Raw genomic sequence first — 19,904 nt, forward strand, 5'->3', positions numbered from 1 at the left:
TAGTGAAAGGTATTGGTGAAAGTTTAATGCTTTGAGTGGAGCTTCAAGACATTGGCACAGCACCTCCTATAAGAAGCACTAGCACAGAATCACCTTGATTCGCTATTGCTTAATAAGTAGTAGCCGGTCATGTATTGTGACTTGTGTTCTAGAACTTCCAGAGAATTGAAACTCTCAGCCCTCTGTACATCTAATTCTGCTGCCTCCTGAGTGTGAGACATTGACAGATGTGGACCTTTGAGTCCATACTTGGGACGTTACTTGGGACAGATATCAAAGTAGGCTCTGAGGCTTCAACACAGCATCATCTTCTAAGGCAGACTTGTCATTTTCACACACTTTTGTTTCTAAGTATAGAGACCTTGATGCAGTTGCTTCCTGAGACAAACGTGTTGGCAAGGCTTTGGGGTATTGATCAGCATTACCCAACACATTGTTGTACTTTTGCCCCCAAGTATTTAGGCTTCCATGCAGTGATGAACCCCTGATGCAGTATTAATTCTTGAGTGAGTTAAAAATGGATCTTTATTTATAAGTTCAAAAGCTCCAGCCCACCTTCCCTTCTAGGTATAGATCTTCACACACATCATTGCTTCCTGTCTGAGGCAGCAATGCACTTTGGTTTGTGGTCCTTAAAGCTCCAGAGAATTGTCGCTTCTTGACTCCAGTGCACTGCCCTTAATTTGCTGTCTGATAATGAAATCTAATACAGGTTCTACAGTCTAGAATCAAGACACAGGCATCATTCATGCACTGAAGCTCCAGTATAGCAATACTCCCGAAACTACAGCACTGATGCTCTGGTCCCCAATGAGAGAAGGATGCTGGTTACAGAAACAGAAGCACTGATGTGTTTTGTCCCAGAAACTGTGGTTCAGTCATAGTGTAACCTCTGACTAAGGTGCAACCGATGTTGTCTTCTAGCATTGTAGTTATGTGCTGACATAGGCTCAGGAGGTCAAGGCATTCTGCACAGCTTGATCTCCAATAGGGGATGCATTGTTACCTCCCAAATATCATGCCCATGTAACTTGCTTGGCTCAAGACTGCAGTATTTATCCCATCATATTATACTTGTAATGCATACATCATGTCTAGATGGGTTTCAGTTTGGGGGGACATACACTTACACTGTTTTGGTTCATATGCAGCTAATGGCTCAGCACTTATGGATAAAGGATTGAGGTCTTAGCTCCTTGTTAGACCCTAAGTTTGTGACGTCCAGTTGGATTTGGATTTTTGCAGTGATTATTTTACTATTTGACTTCATTTGGAAATGAAAACTTTTATTCTTATTCACAAACCCTTTAACAACAGATTGAAGTGGTTCCTATGGGATATCCTGCAGTATTTTCTGCAGTGGAACGATGAACAATGCAGGTAAAATACCTAAAATTCATTGCCCAGGGCAGGATCAGTCTATCTTATATGAATTAGTATTTGACATGTACAGTATGCTTGTTCTTATGGTGGCTAACAAAGAGCATCTTGGAAGGATCTCACTTTATTGTACAGTAAGTCCCCCTGGAATAATATTTTTGCAGTGAATAGGCAGTTCATCAGCATGTGCTTACATAGCTTCTAATTTAAGTGAGCATGAAAAAGTTGCCAAGTCAGTTCAAGTTACAGACCTAGAATCTTTCCTATCTTGGCCTTCCAAGTTGTCTGTTCTTTTAATTTCCCAAATGTAGTATGTAGTCACTGACTGAATTTAGCTGAGTAGACATTTTCACAGGTCTTGCCACCCTGGCACACTTCTGGTATGGGCCTTACTATTTGAGTTGTTTGAATTTTGTCCTTTTTCTTAGAATAACAGAATAATAGAAGATTAGGGTTGGAAGGGATCTCAGGAGGTCATCTACTCCAACCCCCTGGTCAAATCAGAACCAACCCTGACTAAATCATCCCAGCCAGGGCTTTTTCAAGCCGGGCCTTAAAAAACCTCTAAGGATGGAGATTCCACCACCTCCTCAGGTAACTCATTCCAGTGCTTCATCAGTCTCCTAGTGAAAAAGTTTTTCCTAATATCCAACCTAGACTTCCCCCACTGCAACTTGAGATCATTGCTCCTTTTTCTTCCCCAAGCTTGGCTGACATGGTGTGACGAAGTGGAGGTATTTTGGGGGTTTTCTCTGAGTGCTGTGTGTGCCTCAGTTTCCCCCATATGTTACTCATGTGTTTCGGTGATGGGACCTGTGTGTGTGATCATTGCAGAGGCCATTGGAGGGTGGAAGGGCTTTCCCCAGCCACATGTCCGCTGACCAGATCCTTTTGTCCTCCTGAGTCAGCCAGCTGCAACAGGTTGTGGCAGATGGAGACCAGGAGAAGTGGCCACCTTGCCCAGGAAGGAGACAAAGGACTGGGGAGGGACAAGGGGACAGGACAAGGGGGACAGGACAAGGGGAGGCTGGCTGGAAGAGGCCAGTCCCGCATGAGGGGTCGGGGGAGTAGGGCCCAAGAATCGGGGCTCCCCAGATGGTCGCTGCTGTAATTTCTAAGTAAGCTGATAACAAAGTCTTTCTATGCTGTGATCCTGAGAACTATTAAACCCTTCTGACTTCCACACTGGCTGTGAATCGCTTCTGACTGCAAGGGAGAGTGCATGGCCCCTTTGGGGCATGTAGGGATCCCCAAAGTTCTGGCCAGGAGGTCTCGTTGGGGGAGCTCAGGTGGAGCAAGGGTGCTGAACACTGCGAGACCAGAGTCAGGAGGCGGCTGCACTGGTGTGTGGAGACATGAGGGGGACAGACTCCAAAGCACTAGAGTCCTGACTGGCTGTGTCCCGAGTGGTTCCAGAGCATTGCTTCTGAGGACTCGGTCACACATGGCTTTTCAGGTTGTGTTAAACAGTCTGAAGCCCAGGTTGTGGGATTTGTCAACCTAGCACAGACCAGGTCTGATCTCTTCTGTGCTGAGGGAGTGGAGTTATTTTCTTCTTGCCCTGAAGACCTCTGAAGCTCTTTGTTGATTAAGGATGTCTCTTTAGGGAACAGAGTCAGTGAGCAGTCAGTGGATGTTGCCTCTTCCCACTCAGCACCTCTAAAATTTAAAGTCCTGAAAATGGTATTTGCTACTGAGAGTCTTCATCTTTGATATGTCCATCTGATTTTGTCACTTTTTAAAAGATGGATGTTTTGGAGCACTGATAATCTCAATGGTTTAATGTAAAGCGGTTAACTTTGTGTTTTAGCATTATCATCTCTCCTTCAAAATGGGAGAGCTAAAGTACATGTGGAGGCATTACTGAAGGCCTCCAGGATTTCCTCCAGACATAGTTGACTACTGGGCCCATTAGGGATTAGTGCAACCTTTTAGGTTCTTGATTCTACACAGATTTGTAGTATGAAGGAATTGAGGGAAATAGTATTTTCTGCATTCTGATTGGATACAACTTGACTCAAAGCCTATAGGAAACTAACTGACTATTCATGACCAGTTTGAGGAGTAATTGAGATTAGAGTGTCGGTTCTATTTCTTTAAAAATATGTTTGTGTTTACATAACTTTATATTAAGCATGATGTTATCAATCACCATCTCTCTCTTCACTTGTCTGCCTGTCAGCTCTTCAGAACAGGGACCATCTTTTCTTTCTGTTTGAAATAAACACTAAGCATGCTATGGGTGCTATTGGATGCTTGCCATGGGATTAACATACTGGGTTAGAACTCCTACAGGTTATCTGAATCTCTGATGCATGCCGGACTGGCTATTGTCACTTTGAATCTGCTTAGAGGTGCAGATGCTTGTACAGTTCCAACTGTCTAACTCTCCCATATACTTGGTAAATGGCAAGAATTTCAGTATTGATGCTGATGGGAGACTGCTGCTGGCAGATTTTTCTCCTATTCAGAAATAGTTGAAATGTTGCTGCTATGGAGACATCCCTAAACTATTTAGTTTCCAGCAGTGGGACTACTAAACTTGTATTATCGAAAAGATACAAACCACCATTTTAAAAATGGAGGGAAACAGTAAAAAGAGAGCTAAAGAATGGTGACCAGAATTTTATGTGTAGGAATAATTGTTTTAAATGAGATAATAGGGTTTTATTTCCTTTTAAAATGGTTTGGACTGAAGGGACAATCTAACTGGCCACAGAAATTATAAAATGAGAAGATATGAGAGTCAGACTGTGAATGAGTTCCTATCTCTCTCTGCCAGGAAAAATTAGCAACCATTTTCTTTTAATCTCATGATTAATTGCAATTATTTTTTTAAATCATTTGACAGCCCTACAAATAGTAATTACATAATTCATGAAGGGGAAACATTTTGCAAGATACTGTAACTGATTCACTAATTTTATTTTTTCTTTTGGCAAGATATTTAATTCATTGTAAAAATAACATGTCAAATGATTAAATGTAAGGAAAAGAGAAAGAATTATCAGTGTTTAAGATTGGCATAGAACTCCTTTGCCTACAGGAATTTTCACATCCTCTTCTTTCTCCCAAATTAAGTCTGTTAAAGGTTCTCCGTTCAATGCCATTAAAAATAATAATTTTAAAGACCAGGAGAAAAAATGCTAAAGTGTTGAGTTGAAAGAAAGAATGCAAAGAACTGTAAGGTGCTGTCACTGCACTGGATTTCAGATTCTTTGGGCTAGTATACACCAGAAGCGGTACATTGGTGCAACTGCACTGATGCAGCTGCACTGCTGTAGCGCATCTGGTGAAGACACTCTATGCCAACAGGAGAGCTCTTTCCTTTTGACATAATTATTCTATCTCCACGAGAGGTGGAAGCTATGTCGGTGGGAGAGCATCTCCCACCAACATAGCACCAGTGTGGGCAGCCCTTAGGTTGCTGTAACTTGCATCACTCAGGGAGGTGACACCCCCCTGAGTGACATAAATTATATTGACTTAAGCAGTAGCGTAGACCTGCCATTCGACTTCAATAAATGAATGGTAGAAGTTGAGAGAAGTTCAACTGGAGGCCAAAAACTATCCTCATGTTGACATAAATAAACCCTCCCTTTCCCCTCCTCCCTCTGCCTGCAAAATAGGCATTTTGAAAATAGTCATATGAGTCTTTGTATTCATATGTGAACCATTAGTATACCTAAGAGCTTGAAAGACCAGATTACAATTTTTTTATACCTTATATATACTTTTAGTCATTTTAGAAGCTAGTCTTTCCTCCATGGCATATGGTAATTGAAATAATTCCTCAGGCACTAGAACCTCTGCCTTCTCTAAAGGCAGATTTTTCATCATTTCAAGTAGGGAAGGAAAAAGTGTCTTCAGGGCTTCATCTGCTGCATATTCAAGAATGTCAGTTTAAAACCAGCAAGAATAATTTTGGAACTCTTAAGTACCATGGTCCAAAATTTGCTCTATTACCTACCAGTGCAATTTCTATTTACTTAAAACAGAGGAAAACACTTCACGTTCACAAATAAATAAACCTCACCATTGGCTCTACTGGGGCCTACACATGTGCAACTGAGCAGAATTTAGCTCAGTATCTACAAACACACCTGACTAACCAGATACAGCATATAGCCATTATTCTGTATCCAGCGCACCAACTAATATACATTGACACAATTTATATATATATATATATATATAGTCCTACGCGAATACAAAAATTTGGATCTGCATTTGATCTGCATCCATGAGAATGAACTTATATCCCACCCATGATCTGCACTCCATCTTTTATATGTATCTGCATGTACATCCACACCAGCACCCTATCTTACTGTTAGAGCCCTGCATGGATACAAAAATTTGGATCCACATCTGATGTGCAATCCACAAAGATGGTAAACAATACCACTGCAGGGGAGGGCTCTACTTGTATAGTCACTATCCTGTTTCTAGCATGACAATGAAATGCCCTGATATACCAGATACATACTACAGCTACTGTGACAGATTCTCTCCACTGGTGCAAACTCTAATAGAGGCCTCCAGAAGGTCAAATTTTCACTTAGGGAGGAGTGCATCAATTCAAGGTTCTTCAGTGCATTCAAATAGTGGTCTGCTCCTCAGGTACTAAGTCTTCAGGGAACAGCTGGTTGGCACACACCTTTATCAGAAATCCATGGTGGAGTTAGCAGGGTAGATCTAATTCCATGCAACCCAAATTTTCTAGGGAGAAGAAAAAAAGTCCTTAAATCTATGCACTTTGGGGCTTCAGCTCTCCAGTCCAGAGAGAATGTCTTATTTGGGAGACTATTTCCTGTCCTGCTGCAGTCCAGAAGATATTTTACTAGAGAATTTGGGGAAATAGGGTTGTGGAAGGACTGGACTTTACAGTATGGGGCTCAAATTCTTGTGTCTTCTGGCTGGGATAGCTCTTCTCTGCTGGACAGGATGCTTCCAAACTTTACTCTTTAATTAAGTCACTAAAGTGGATGCATAAAAGCACAAATGTAGCTAAGAATAACGTTAATATTAGTCATGACCCAGCTTTTGCATTACCTCAAACTTTAACACTGCAATTAATTGACAGTTAATTGAAAATTATCACCTACTTCAGCCTTTTAAAAGATCTTTCTAAGGAAAGAAAAATTGCCAGGCTCAAACTTGAAAATGGCTTCTTGTTACCAAAACAATGATCTCTTGACTCCCCCAACCCACCCACTTTTTTAAGACTTCCTTAACCTGTTCTAAAGAGCACTGACTCAGTTACCACAGTGAAAAGTACTATAACAGCCCTCAGAAGTCATTTTCCCCAGTCATACTCAGTAAAAGAGTACAGATGTGCAGTAAGAGAACCTTTTCACATCTCTACTTAGCTCACCTTCTAATCTCCTCTAACCTCCTGTTCCTCCCAATTATATATCCTCCCCATTACTAAAACAATTATTTCATTAGCCCAACAACTCTCACCAAGTATCACTAATCCCAATCAGTAACAGGCTGATTGACTCCAATTAAGCCTACAGCATTCTCTGTGCTGCAGCAACTTCTGTGACCAGGGTGCTACAAGCCTACAAACTGCTGTGTACAGATTTGTAATTGTAACTCATGTAACTAATCAGTATTTAGAATTTTTTAAAATTAGGCCACTCATTTAGGTACCTAAATATGGACTTAGGAGACAAATTTATCCATGTTAAAAAAACCTTTGCCTTATTCTAAATTTTATGAAGGTCTGCCTACTTTTTATGTATTTCACAGAGGAAGGAGAGTTTGCAGGAGAGAAATGTCTATGCAGGGATCTGTAACAATCTAAGATAACTGTATCTGTATTCTCTCTCTGTGGTCCCTCAAAAGCACCCACTTAAGGTTTCAGGCTCCAAGCTGTCCTTTCTTTTAGGCAGAGGCCCATGTCTCTCTCCCTCCTTAAGACTGCAGAATCCCTTGTCTTACACTGTGATATCCCCAGCAAGCAAGTCTATCTAAGGCCAGCTCCTGTGCATTGTGTTCTCTCTAAGGACATTTATTCTTAGGGCAAAAACATTACAGAGAAAACATATAATAAAACAAAAAACATATTTAAACCTCCATTAAACATACCAGAAATCATTCATCAGCCTCTTGTGGCATTTGTAGGACAAAATCTTTCCAACCTTTTACCAGCGGTTCCCCTAGGATTCAATGTCCTGCTTGTTTGTTGAATCTAAAGGAAGATCCCAAGTCTCCCAAACTCAGCCTTTACATCCTAAGTTCTTTCTTTGTCCCTTGCCTCTTCTCTAGGACTTTCCTAAACCAGTATACACAAAACCTTAAGGAGTAGTGTTTCTTTGGAGCAGTTTACAATCTCCAGGACTGTAATAATTACCTCCTTCTGTTTTCGGTTCCTGGGAGGAGCTCTGGTAACCCTTTGCCCATGGAGTTCTATACAGTCTCTGACCCACAATAATACATGAAACATAAATAAACCTAATACAATATGGTCCCCAGAGATATGGCATGTGGTTCAATATTTGTCACATCTGCCTCACAGAGAAGCGGGTGTACGTAGATTAACCTCATCCTGCAGCTGGGAATGTACTCCAACATTTTTTAGGCCCCTGATTGTAACCCGTCTTAAAATGGATCTGATCCACTGGAATTTGGAAAGGGGATCCTATTATTCCCTGAATGGTCAGGAATTTATTGGGGATAATTCTCAAAGGATCTACTCGGTCTAGGCTCACCAGAGGTAGTTAAGGCCCAGTTGTCTTTTCATTTCTGGGCCTGTTCCCATCCACCTCCACTGGGAAATAATGTTTTGTTGCTCTTTTGGGTCTGAAATTGTCAAGTTTACTGAGTGGATTGTCAGGGAAAGGTCTGTTTCAGCCATGGGTGGGACTGCTACCACTTGGACCCATTGTGGTTTACCACTTGCCTCTTGTCCCCCCAGTGCTGAGAAGTATGTTACTTTCTTTGGATAGAAATGGGAAGCCAACCTGGAGTATCATGCCCCTAATATCCTCTTGCCATATGGAACAGAATTGTCACTACCAACAGACCCTTTCAAAGACAACCCATAGAAGGCCCCAAATCTCTCAAGAGGCAAGACATTCTGCAGAATGACAATATGAACAGACCTTCACACTCGACTGACATCCACAGAATTAATCTAAGAAATTATTCATTTGTAAAAGAAAGGGGATTGGGCAGAGAGAACAGACAGAGTTGACAACTAAAGAGGACATAGGTTAACCCTCACAATGATAATGGATGTGGAAAGATAAAAAGAAGTAATAGGTAAGGTTTAATTTAAAAAAGGGGGAAAATTGAAAGTTAAATAATAGATGAAAGATGAATATAAGAAATGGTGCTATGGGGGAGTGCTAGTAAAAAAATAAAATAAATTAATAAAAATATAAAACAATGATAAAACATGGATATGAAAAAGAGCATGTGTTGAAAACTAAATAAAAATGAGAACATAGGCTAGCGTTAGTCATAAAAAACAGAGGTTAACAGAGAAGAGTTTTGAATCATGCCCTTATTGCATAGTAAATCATGCTGTTACGCTTTCATGCTTAGAAGTTAATCTACCTGAGGAGTTCTCTCTTGTTCCACAATTAAGATACAAACTAAGCCTTTTACACATATACAGCAGTTTCTTTCTGTTAAGACTGACATTTCTGTAAAAGCTATTCTTATGTTTCCATAAGTGTTGTGATGAGAAACATTATTCAAAATATATGATTTTTTTCCTTCTGTAGAGATGAAGTCCAATTCTCTGTCTGTAGGTTTATGTCTCCACAAACAATAGTAATTTAGAGCTGAACTTCTTAAGATTGTTTCTATATGTATAATACAGCATGTTTGGCTCTCTCTGACCATATGTCTTTCTCAACATATACTTTCTTTTCCTTTCTATCTATCTATCTAAAATGCAGTGCATTTCTCTGCCTTTCTCTGTACACATAGTTCAGTGCATGGAACACTCTTTCTTTCCTCTTTCTTATACCAGGCCCAACATAAGTCTCTCTGTATGCACTATACAGAGTACATCTTTTGGCCTATCTCTCTCTACAGAACAATGTGTATTTCCCCGTGCATGTGCAATTCTGTCTCTCTGCCCTACTGTGTATCACTTTGCCTATGTGTCTCTACAGTGCAGTGTAAAAGCTCTTTCTGTCTGTTTCTCTGTGTAGTGCAACTGCCTTCAAATGCAAAATTACCAGCTCAGGCATACAATCTTCTCTATTTGCCCTTTACCATGATCATTATAATGATGGAAAAACTAACAATAATTTATTCAACAAACCAATAACAAAAACAAAATAAAATTGCTCTAGGTGAGATGGCAAGTCAGTTCGATTCAATTCAATAATATTTTATGGCTATACAAGTGTTGGCATAATGTAAAAGTGACAGAAACCTTAGGTGTCTGTCAGAGGTAAGTGCAAACTCCCCAGTTACAGCTGTAGGGACTAGGGAGTCTCTGTCTCTCCCTATAGAGCAGTGTCTGTGTATATGTCTCAACCCTGCTTGTGTGCCTTCACCGAGTGCATATACCTTGTAGCTTGGTTGTGAGATTGGGTTTATGTATGGTGCCTTGCATGTGATGCCTGGTATAGTTTGCCAACCCCAAGTATTTAAAAACACAAGACTGGCTTAAAAATCATGAGATTTTCAAAATAATAATTTTGTGGGTTTTTTCTTTGCTTTCTTGTTTCTGAATCTTTATGGTGCTCTAAGGCCACATTTTCAGGCTTTTTTCCTCATTCAAGAGGGCTAGAAACTTTCCTTTAAAAATTAAAGTTAGATTCCATGAACTGGGGCTTAAGTCAACACAATAAATATTGCAAAACTCATCAACTTTGGGTATACCACTGTATGTGTCTGTGTGCTAGTTCTGGGGGGAGATGGAAGCGTGCAGCTGTGTGTGCGTCTCTGTCGAGGGCTATAGCTGTGTGTGTAGCATGAGGAGAGAAGTGTAGCTCTGTAGGACTGTGTCTCTCTTTATGGAAGGGTGTAGCTGGGCATACTTGGGAGGGTTGTAGCTATGTGTGTAGTTTTGAAGGAGTTAACTGTGGGGTGACTCTGGAGAAGGGGTATAGCTCTATGAAGAGGGGACTCTAGTATAGCTTTGTGCATATCTCTTGATGAGAAGTGTAGCTCTGTTCATGTGTGTCTAAGGGAAGTAGCTCTGTATCTGTGTGGTTCTAGGCAAGGGCTGTATCTCTGGGTGCATAGCTCGGGGAGGAGTGTAGCTCTGTGTGCTTCTGTAGAGGGGGTGTAGGTCTTTGCATAATACAACTATGGGGAAAACTAGCTCTCTCTGTGTGTGTTGCTCTTGAGAGAGCAGTGTAGCTCTGTGCGTGTGGTTCTAGGCACTGTTGTAGCTCCATGTGTGTTATTCTGGGGGGGGGGGGGGGATAGCTTGTGTGTGTGTGGCTCTAAATAAGGGTGTAGTTCTGTGTGTGGGGCTCTAGGCCAGAGCGTTGCTCCCTGCACGTGGCTCGAGGAGTGTAGCGCTGTGTGTATGTGGCTCTAGCGAGGGGTGTAGCTCTGAGTGCGCGCGCCCGGCTGTAGGGAGCTGTGAGGGGGAGGAGCTAGGAGGCTGTAGGAGTAGCTGTCGCGGCCTACGTTGCTTAGCTCATTTCCTTCCCCTGAGCCCTACCGCCGTCAGTAGTGGGGCGGGCCCATCCGTTCCAATGCTCTCCTCCTCTCTGCAGGGATTGGTTGGTGTCTCCGCAGTGCGGGCCGAGGATTGGCCGGCTCTGGTGGTGTAGCGAGACCGGATTGGCCTGGCCCGGCTGTCGCTGAGGTTGTGTGGTCGCCCGCCCGCTGTGGTGCCGGCGGGGCCCGGCCGGAGGAGGCGGGTGAGTCGGGACCGGGAGGGGTGAGTGCAGGGCCCGCTTCGGGGCAGCAGCCCCCTGCTGCGCGGCTGGCTCGGGAGGATCCTGGGGCGGTTGGGCCCAGCGGCTGCGTGCCGCGGCCTGTCATGGGGGGGAGCCCCGGGCTGTCGCAAGCGCGACCCGCCGCTTGCTGTCTTCCCCACCGACCCCTGTGCCCGGTGCGGGGCAGGAGCGGCCCAGACAGACTCTGAGGGGAGCGAGCGCTTGGGCCGTCCCCGTCCCCTCGGGTCGGGCCCCCCCCCCATCCTCGGGCTTGACGGCGGGTCTCGGCTCCACCACCAGCCGGGCTTGTGCAGGCCCAGGCGGGGGACCGGCCAGCGCTGCTGGCAGCAGGGAATGGGAGACGCCGGGGGGGGGGGCATAAGGGGACTGGCGGAGGGGCTCGTGTATAGTTCAGGTGGTAGGTGTGCGGTGCGAGGAGGAGGAGGCAGTTAGCGGGGCACGGAGTGGGAAACAGGCGTGAGGGGCGCGCCTGGGGTGGTGTGATGGCTGGTGGTGGGAGCAGGGGACATGTGGGTGGGCGCTGGGTCGTGAAGTCCCTGCCACAGACAGGTATACAAACAGGACCTCCATGCCGCAGAACCTTACGCGTGAGTTTAACTTCACGTGTGCGAGGAGTTGTTTTACTCAAACGGGGCTGCTTAAGCAAGTAACGTTAAAGAGAGACGCGTAGGACTAGAAGGGGCCTTGAGGTTGTCGAGTTCATCCCGCACGTTGAGTCATAATTTGAGTATACCTGGGCATCTGCAGAATTGGGGCTGTAAGCAGAAGCACATTCATAAATGTGAAGGATAGTAATGGTCTGGACATACTTAGGCTATGTCTACACAATCAGCACTACAGTGGGACACTTGCTACAGCAATGGAAGGGTTTTTCTCATAGCTCTAATACAGTGGTTTTCCACCTTTTTTCATTTGAGAACTCCTAAAAAATTTCAAGTGGAGGTGTGGACCCCTTTGGAAATCTTAGATGTAGTCTGTAGTCGCCCAGTTGAAAACCACTGCTCTAGTAGATCCACCTGCTTGTTCAAGAGGTGGTAACTAGGTTGATGGAAGAATTCTTTCATTGATCTAGTGGTGTCTGTATAGGGGCTTACATTAATTTAACTACACCTCTCAGACCCCTGAATGATGTAGCTGGGTTGATCTAAGTTTTAGGTGTACACCAGACCGCAGTAGGCTACTTTTGAATGTTTATCAGTTGATTAATTAAGAAAACAGTCTTCAAATGTGTCATAGCTAGTCCTCAGTAAGGACTAGTAGCATGTCTATTTTGAGCTTCTTAAATCCAGCTGTTTAAAAAAACTTGAGAAATGGAAATACAAATTTTAATTAAATTGTCTTTGGGCTGAGGTCCTCATCTATGTATTTATTTAGTTATGACACTAACCCAAACATAGAAAACATGTAAGTACAAGAAAGAAATGAATTCTTATTAAACGAAAAGCATCAGGATTGGTGATTAAGAGCATTGGACTAACTGCCTGATCCTGCACCCATTGAAGTCAACAGCAAATTTTCCATTGATTTCATAGGTGCAAAATCAAGGACCTAAGGGTACGTCTGCACAGCAAAGAAAAGCCCATGGCTGGTCTGTGCCAGCTGGCTCAGACAGTGGGGATGTTTCATGGCTGTGTAGACTTCTGGGCTTGGGCTGGAGCCTGGGCTCTAGGACCCTGCAAGGTGGGTCCAGCCTGAGCCCTGGGACCCTTCTCCCTCACAAGGCCTTAGAACCGTGAGCCTGGAAGTGTATATAGCCATGAAACAGCCCAACAGCCTGAGAGCCCTGGAAGCCTGAGTTGGCTGGCAGGGGCCAGCCACTGTTTTTTCTTTGCTGTGTGGGCATACGCTAAGTAACCTAACTACAGCAGAATTAAAGTTATTTTAAAATACAGAACATTTGCATTGTATTAGACCGAATACCAGTGACAGTGTTTTAACAGACATGAGTTATACATTCATGTGAATACACATGCATTGCACAATCTGTGTATATTCAAAGGATGAAAACAGTGTTTAAAAAAAAAAATCAAAATTGTAAACTGAACAGGGTCATCCATGTGATGCTTTATAGTTCATAGAGGAGACAGGTCTCACAGGCTTACTGACTCGCATGGGTTTAAGGTGCTGTTTTGTGTTTTTAATGTGTCTGCAGAGATACCAGTTTTCTGGTATGAATCTTGAACTCTGTTTGCAGTTTATATACACTTATCCCCTGAACTGTACTACCCTTGGGACTGAAATTGTGCTTGATGTGAATTTCTTTTGTTACACTTGATAAAATTCCATTTGACCATTTCCTGAGGGAAAAATGGTACCTCCCAGCAACAGAGAGAATTTTCAGATTTTATTCTTGTGCTCTGATGGGTTTTTAAAACTTCTGTACTTCATGGACTTAATGTTCATTTAAGACTAGTGACATGATTGAAAAAATGGTTTTAAAATAAGCTGTGTAAATATTTCTATCTGGTATACTGCATCAGATACATATACTGTTTTGTTTACTTGATTGTATATGTATGTATTTGAATCAGAGAATGTATAGAAATTATTTTTACAGTAAATTGTTTACTGTAGCCACACTGCAGAGGCAGTAAGGCAAATGAAAATGTTGTACAGTGATACAGATGACATCCTATGTGTTGTGTGGTCAAGTTGTTGTTGCTGTAGGAAACGTAACTTCTGAATTTCTTGACTTAAAATGTCAGGCTTAACATTGTATAAATATAGTGCTCTTTCATAGGTAACTTGATTTTTGTCTATCTTGCTAATTGAGTGTGTAAGTGATGCAGTGGAGACAGTATTTGTCAGATTTCTACAAATCAAATCAACATCAAAACAAGGCACATTTGACCCAGTTTTATCTTGCTATGTCAGTTGTGGAGTTTTCCCATTAAAAGGATCTATTTTTTTATTTTCCTGTAAAAAAAACCAAACAAACCCCCAAAACAGTTTATTAACTGAAAAGTGTTTGAGCTAGTGTACTGGGTTAACTCAGAGAACGCTGTGATGGGTATTAGTAGCAACAGTTCAGGCTGGTACCATCATCACTTTTTATAAATGCACTATTTACATGTAATCAGAAGTACTTGTTGGCTTGTGGATGGCTTTTTTTGTTTTTGTGTTTTTTCTTCATTTGGTGATTCTTTGTCCCTTTTTCTTTGACCTGCGTAGTCTTGCAAGAAATAAATATTATTATTACTTTTTGTACTGTGGTAGTGTCTAGAGGCCAGGCCTCCATTGTGCTAAGCACTGTATAAACACATAACAAAGACAGTCTGTGATGCTTCCTAGCAGTACCCAAGGTTGTGAGGCACCTCGCTACCATCTGCCCTTAGCATGAGGAAGCCTTGTCTGTGCCTGCAGAGCATCAGCTCCCTGATTCCACTGGCAACACAAGCACTCCTCTCTTAGTTTACGCAGGCTCTTCTGTCCCTCTGCAGGTTAGTGATAGCACATTCCAACACCTGAGCCTTCTGAGCGTCCCCTTGGATTGTCCAGCCCCTGGTTCACTGGACATTGAGTTCAGAGATTCACTGCTCCCAAAAGAACGGTTCCCCCCAGCTTACCAGTTACACCTGAGATCACTAATCTGTTTATCATACAATATTTAGAGATGTCTATAGTGAAAAACAGTAAAAATGTATTTGGGATTTGAGAAGTAACAAATAAAAGTACTGGAAACAAATGATCACTTGCAAAATACAGTAGAATCTCAGAGTTATGAACACCAGAGTTACAAACTGACCAGTCAACCACACACCTCATTTAGAAGTACACAATCAGGTAGCAGCAGACAAAAAATAAAAAAAACCAAATAGAGCACAGTACTCTGTTAAACGTAAACTACTAAAAAAATTAAGGGAAAGCAGCATTTTTGTTCTGCATAGTAATGTTTCAAAGCTGTATTAAGTCAATGTAAACTTTTGAAAGAGCAAGCATAATATTTTGTTCTGCGTTATGAACATTTCAGAGTTATGAACAATCTCCATTCCCAAGGTGTTTGTAACTCTGAGGTTTTACTGTAAAAAACAAAACAAAACACGCATCCTAGAACCTAAACTTCATTAAGATACTCCTGTCTAACGAAGTTTAGTTCACCCAAAGTCTTTGTAGCATTTTCTAGCTAAGGATATGTCTTCACTCAGGGCAGCACAGTCAGCACCGCCGGCTTGACTCTTCCGGATCGATTGAGTGCATCTCCACTTCCACTCAATTGATCCTGAAGTTGACCGTGTAATCCACCCCTGCAAAAAGATTAACACTGCTTTGATGGGATGGCATTTCCCGTCGGCGGAGCATAGTGGGGAACAAATTTAGGAAGTCGACGTGAGATACACAAGCTACTCTACGTAGCTTGCGTATCTCCTGTCGACTGCCGCAGAATTTCACCACGAGTATAGACCAGGCTCAAGTTGGCTGTGACCCTCCTTTCTTAAGACAGAGCACGCTGACACTGTGCTCGGTGAACAGAGTCTATCTCCATACCCCCCGTTATACCCAAAAATCAATAGTCTTTACTTGTAAACAGGATACCCCTCTGCTGTGTGTGTGTTTCCTGCATTTTTTTTCTCTTGAAGATTTCACAAACTCTTGATTATCATTTGGCTTTGTCTGTAGAGGAGCCTCCATTGTGAAGCAGACAATACGCAACACATACATGACCAGCCAGAGAGAGAGAAAGAGAGAAGCGTGTCACCTTCTGGTGACTAGCCTTAACTCATATACCTCAAAAACATAATTTCCAGTGTAGATATTTAACTTCTTAAACATTATCCAGCCATACATTTTGAAATGATGATGATAACCAATGGGCTACTGGCTTTCAGTAGAGCCGTCACATGCCACCCTCTAGGTGAATTTTTGTGTGTAGTCTTGACACGGGGAATGCCTATAAAACTCTGTACTCTCCCCACTCAAGTCCTTTACCAGTTGGTACAAAGAGATTCCTGTGTCACAGGGTCCCTTTCCTGAAGAGCTTATAATATAGGTAGATTGTTATTTACAATGTGAGATAATTGGAGGGGTGAACATATGAGATACATTTTAATAAAGTTTTGTTGCAATACTTTTGAAGAACGGTAATGTTTACTACAAAATAGAAGCATAGGGAATGTATATGTACTACTTTATTTATTAGAATGCTAATAAAAACTCTCCTGTTTTTCTCTGAACAGGTTAAGGGCTGAAAATATCTATAATACAGTCCATATATCAGTGTTGGCACAAACTTCAAACCTACTTTATTACTTGCTGTGTTCCAGCATTATAGTCAAACAGATCCTGGAGTTCTGTTTAGGATCTACTTTTTATTAGTAGGTGAGCAAAATGTATTTGAAAGAAACAAATCTAAGTTGTCTTGAAGAAACTTTTAAGTTATTACATATACAACTTTGTATAAGGCAACTCAAAGATGGAGAAAGCAACGGGAACTCCACAACTTCTGCATTCCATTCTAGGCTCACAATTTGCCATGGTATCTCTCATCTTTTCAAAAGGTGCAGCAGCATGACTTATGGAACTTTTTGGTTGTTTGAATCTTCTTCATTTTGGTTGTTCCAGTAACCTTAACTTTATTGAAACATATGGTATGTTGTCCGTCAAAGAAATTACCTGAAATGTTGCGGTAAAGCCCTGCTCAGCTGATACAAAGGTCAGTTTTTAGAACTGTCAGTCATATGCTGACCCTTTACCAGTGAAGTTGAGCAGCTCCTACCAGAAGCTTTGTCTTGGCAAAGAGAAGACCAGGCAGTCAGGGTGGTGGTTTTATCTGATTCTTCTAGTCAGTTTCTTTTCATTAATAGCAATAATTTCTAAAAAACATTGTTACTTGATATTCACGGTTTCAGTTTTTTGTTTAGGCTCTAAGAAAGCACTGAAAATTGTAGCTGCTGACACAGCATACAAATTGTATTCTAGCATAACTAAGTAAAAGAAAACTCTGTGATAGCACTAGAAGACTGGGTCTAGAACTCTAGATCTATACCACAGGTACAGAATGGGAACAAACAATTAGTGTAGGTAACTCTCAGCTTGTAAATATCAGCAACAAAGGCATAGTAAGTGCTAAAATATCATCCACATCTTTTACTAATTAACATACATCAAAGGTATGGCAGAACCAGAGTGTCATGTGAAGTATTAAGACGAGTGTTCATGACGATGGGGAGAAATGTCTCAAACCTCTTCTGCTGATATTAACTATCATGAGTCAGTGTTAGCATTTAAGAGGGTTGTTCAAATGTGAGAAACTTAAGATGGATATCTTAGTATTAGACACTTTTCTGAGGCCTCAGATGTCTAACTTAATCAAATGATATGAGTTCATAGCGGAGAAAGAGTAGCAAATTATTTTAAGAAAAGCACTGTGAAGCAGCCTCTTACCACCTCCATCTACCATTACCCCAGAAGAAAAAAATGTAGCGATAGTCTAAGAAATGCACAAAAAAATCTAAGAATTCTGTTAAGATGTGTTTATACAATCATGTGGTTGTGTCTTTTTAACTCAATCAAAAATATATTCTGCGTTATTGGACTCTGCAGTCTTATCCTCTTAATGGCTGGGTTTATTTTTATTTTGAGCTCTGACTTTTGAAAACTAAATAGATATTTTCAAGCACAAAGATTTTTATACCCATTGGATGTTGATTTTGGAGGCCTTTCCCTTCAAATTTTAACTTTTTATAGGGAAAGTCCAACAATTTTAATGAAAATTCTTCTACATAGTACCCTGATCCACACCGAATGTGCATGAAATGGCAAATGATATATGCAAGGTTGTTTCAGTTTTTAGATTTGTTCTTTTCTGTATGTGTCTGCAGATTTGAAAGACTGTTATAAGTGCTTGGATACGACTGGTTATGTATGTATACCCATAGATGTTTGTACTTGTTTGTTTTCAATTTTTTGTCATCCTGTTTACAGCTTTTGTGACCCAACATCAATTTTTTTATAAAGAAATAAGATTTTTTTAAAAAGCAAAAATATAGATTGATTATTTTATATTAGTAGTTCATTCAGAAAAATGGAAGAACTGTTTCAGTAAGAATTGGAACAGTCAGACTAGGTTATGCAGTAGTAAAAACTTTTCCCTCCAGAAAGTTTTGGCTTAGTGGAGGGAAGTAAGAACTTCAGAGTTACCAAATGAAATATTGGATCATGCCAAATAAAGGAAAATGCTTCTTAGCCAAAAAGTCTCTTACCCATTAAATGAAACAAATAGCAGGAGCCATAAAAGGAGAGTAAAAGCTACCCCAACAAGGATCATGCTGTAGGTTAATCAGACTATAAAGCTGTATGAACAATGGACAGACTTCACAGTGGAAATCTGAGAGGTAATCTCAATTCTAATTAAACTGTCATCCAGTGTTCTCTTGGGGGAGATGAGGGAAAGGAGATGCCCCAGATAGTTTTCTCAAAGGCTGTTGTTGCATGCTGTAACCATGTCACTGTCAACAAGACAAATAGATATCTGCAACCTATTTATAATCTCAGTCTCAAGATTTCAGTATACTTTTCAGCTTTTGTATATTTTCCTACGATTAAGGGACAATTTAGCAAACAGATTCAGGCATCACCATGATGTTGCTTTTTGGCAAGCTTTTTGGAATTGTATGGTTTTATGCTGTCACACATCACTGAAGTATCTGATCACCTTCTACATGAAATCGATAACAATGGTACTGTCTTTAATGGACTTCTTGTTTGAAGTCAAATTCTGCTTGGGATGGAGGCTGTTGTAGATCTTTTTCTGAGTGGATAGAAGAGAGTTGGTTGGGTAGAAGGGTGTTGGTGTTGTGGGCATCATAATGGAAAACATTTGAAAAGTTGATAAATGAGCATGCAGAAAAGATTGTCCGACCTCTGTCAAAGACATGTAAAGGCACAAGGCTTCTGAAGACCATTTTTCTTTCTGTTCCTGTGGATGTAGAAAGAACTCTGGTTATATCAGAAAGAGGTCTTGTAACAGAAGTAACAGTAGAGAAACACATATTTCAGGATTTGGGGATATACAGTTGAATCCATAGAGAACAAGATAAGATGCCTTATGTCAAAAACAGCTTCAGGTATAGGGCAGGATATCATTTTTAGACTCTGTAGATAAAACTTATAGCAGACTGATGGGTCACAGAAGAAGTTTCGTATGGATATTTCACAGAACTCCTGAAGAGTACATAGAATGTATTTTACCTCCTAAACTCTTGAGATTAAAAAAAACAAAGAGAAATATAAGAATACGTTGACCCGTGTACTACTACCTTGATGGGATACAACAAGAACATATCAGTGTCATTTTCTCTTATCTTGTGACTCATTAAAAAAAAGATATTAGACATATATGCTGTGTTGAATCACAAGAACTTAAACAAGATGAAGTTGTTGTTACTTATTTGTATTGCAGTGGCACCTAGGGATCCTGTTGTGCTAGCTACCGTACAAACAAAAAGTCAGTTCCTGCCTTAAAGAGCTTACTATCTAAGACTAAAGGTTCTTACAATAGATAGGTAGAGAACAAGAAAACACTGATAATACAGGTAAGCATGACAGGCAATGGTCTCATGTTGTCTTCAGAAGATTAGATGATCATCTGTTTTAGCAACGTGTATTTTTCTAATTTCAGTCAACTGTCTCATGGATTTA

At 41.2% G+C, this 19,904-nt stretch overlaps 1 protein-coding gene across 3 annotated transcripts in view; it reads left to right on the plus strand.

Moving 5' to 3' along the window:
- Positions 1–11,172: 11,172 nt before the first annotated feature.
- PJA2 (praja ring finger ubiquitin ligase 2) overlaps positions 11,173–19,904 on the plus strand; it is an 84,589-nt gene continuing 75,857 nt past the window's right edge. The window contains exon 1 of one of the 3 annotated variants that reach the window (XM_067569276.1): positions 11,173–11,228. The gene's annotated coding sequence lies outside the window, so the exon portion shown is untranslated. Of the gene's footprint in view, positions 11,249–16,567; positions 16,584–19,904 lie in introns of those variants that run through there. The other 2 variants (XM_067569277.1, XM_067569278.1) reach the window with 2 other exon arrangements.

This window comes from Emydura macquarii, unplaced genomic scaffold (genome assembly GCF_026122565.2).
Source record: "Emydura macquarii macquarii isolate MOO-44397 ecotype Brisbane River unplaced genomic scaffold, CSIRO-AGI_Emac_v2 contig_2897, whole genome shotgun sequence".
NCBI classification, from domain to species: Eukaryota; Metazoa; Chordata; order Testudines; family Chelidae; genus Emydura; species Emydura macquarii.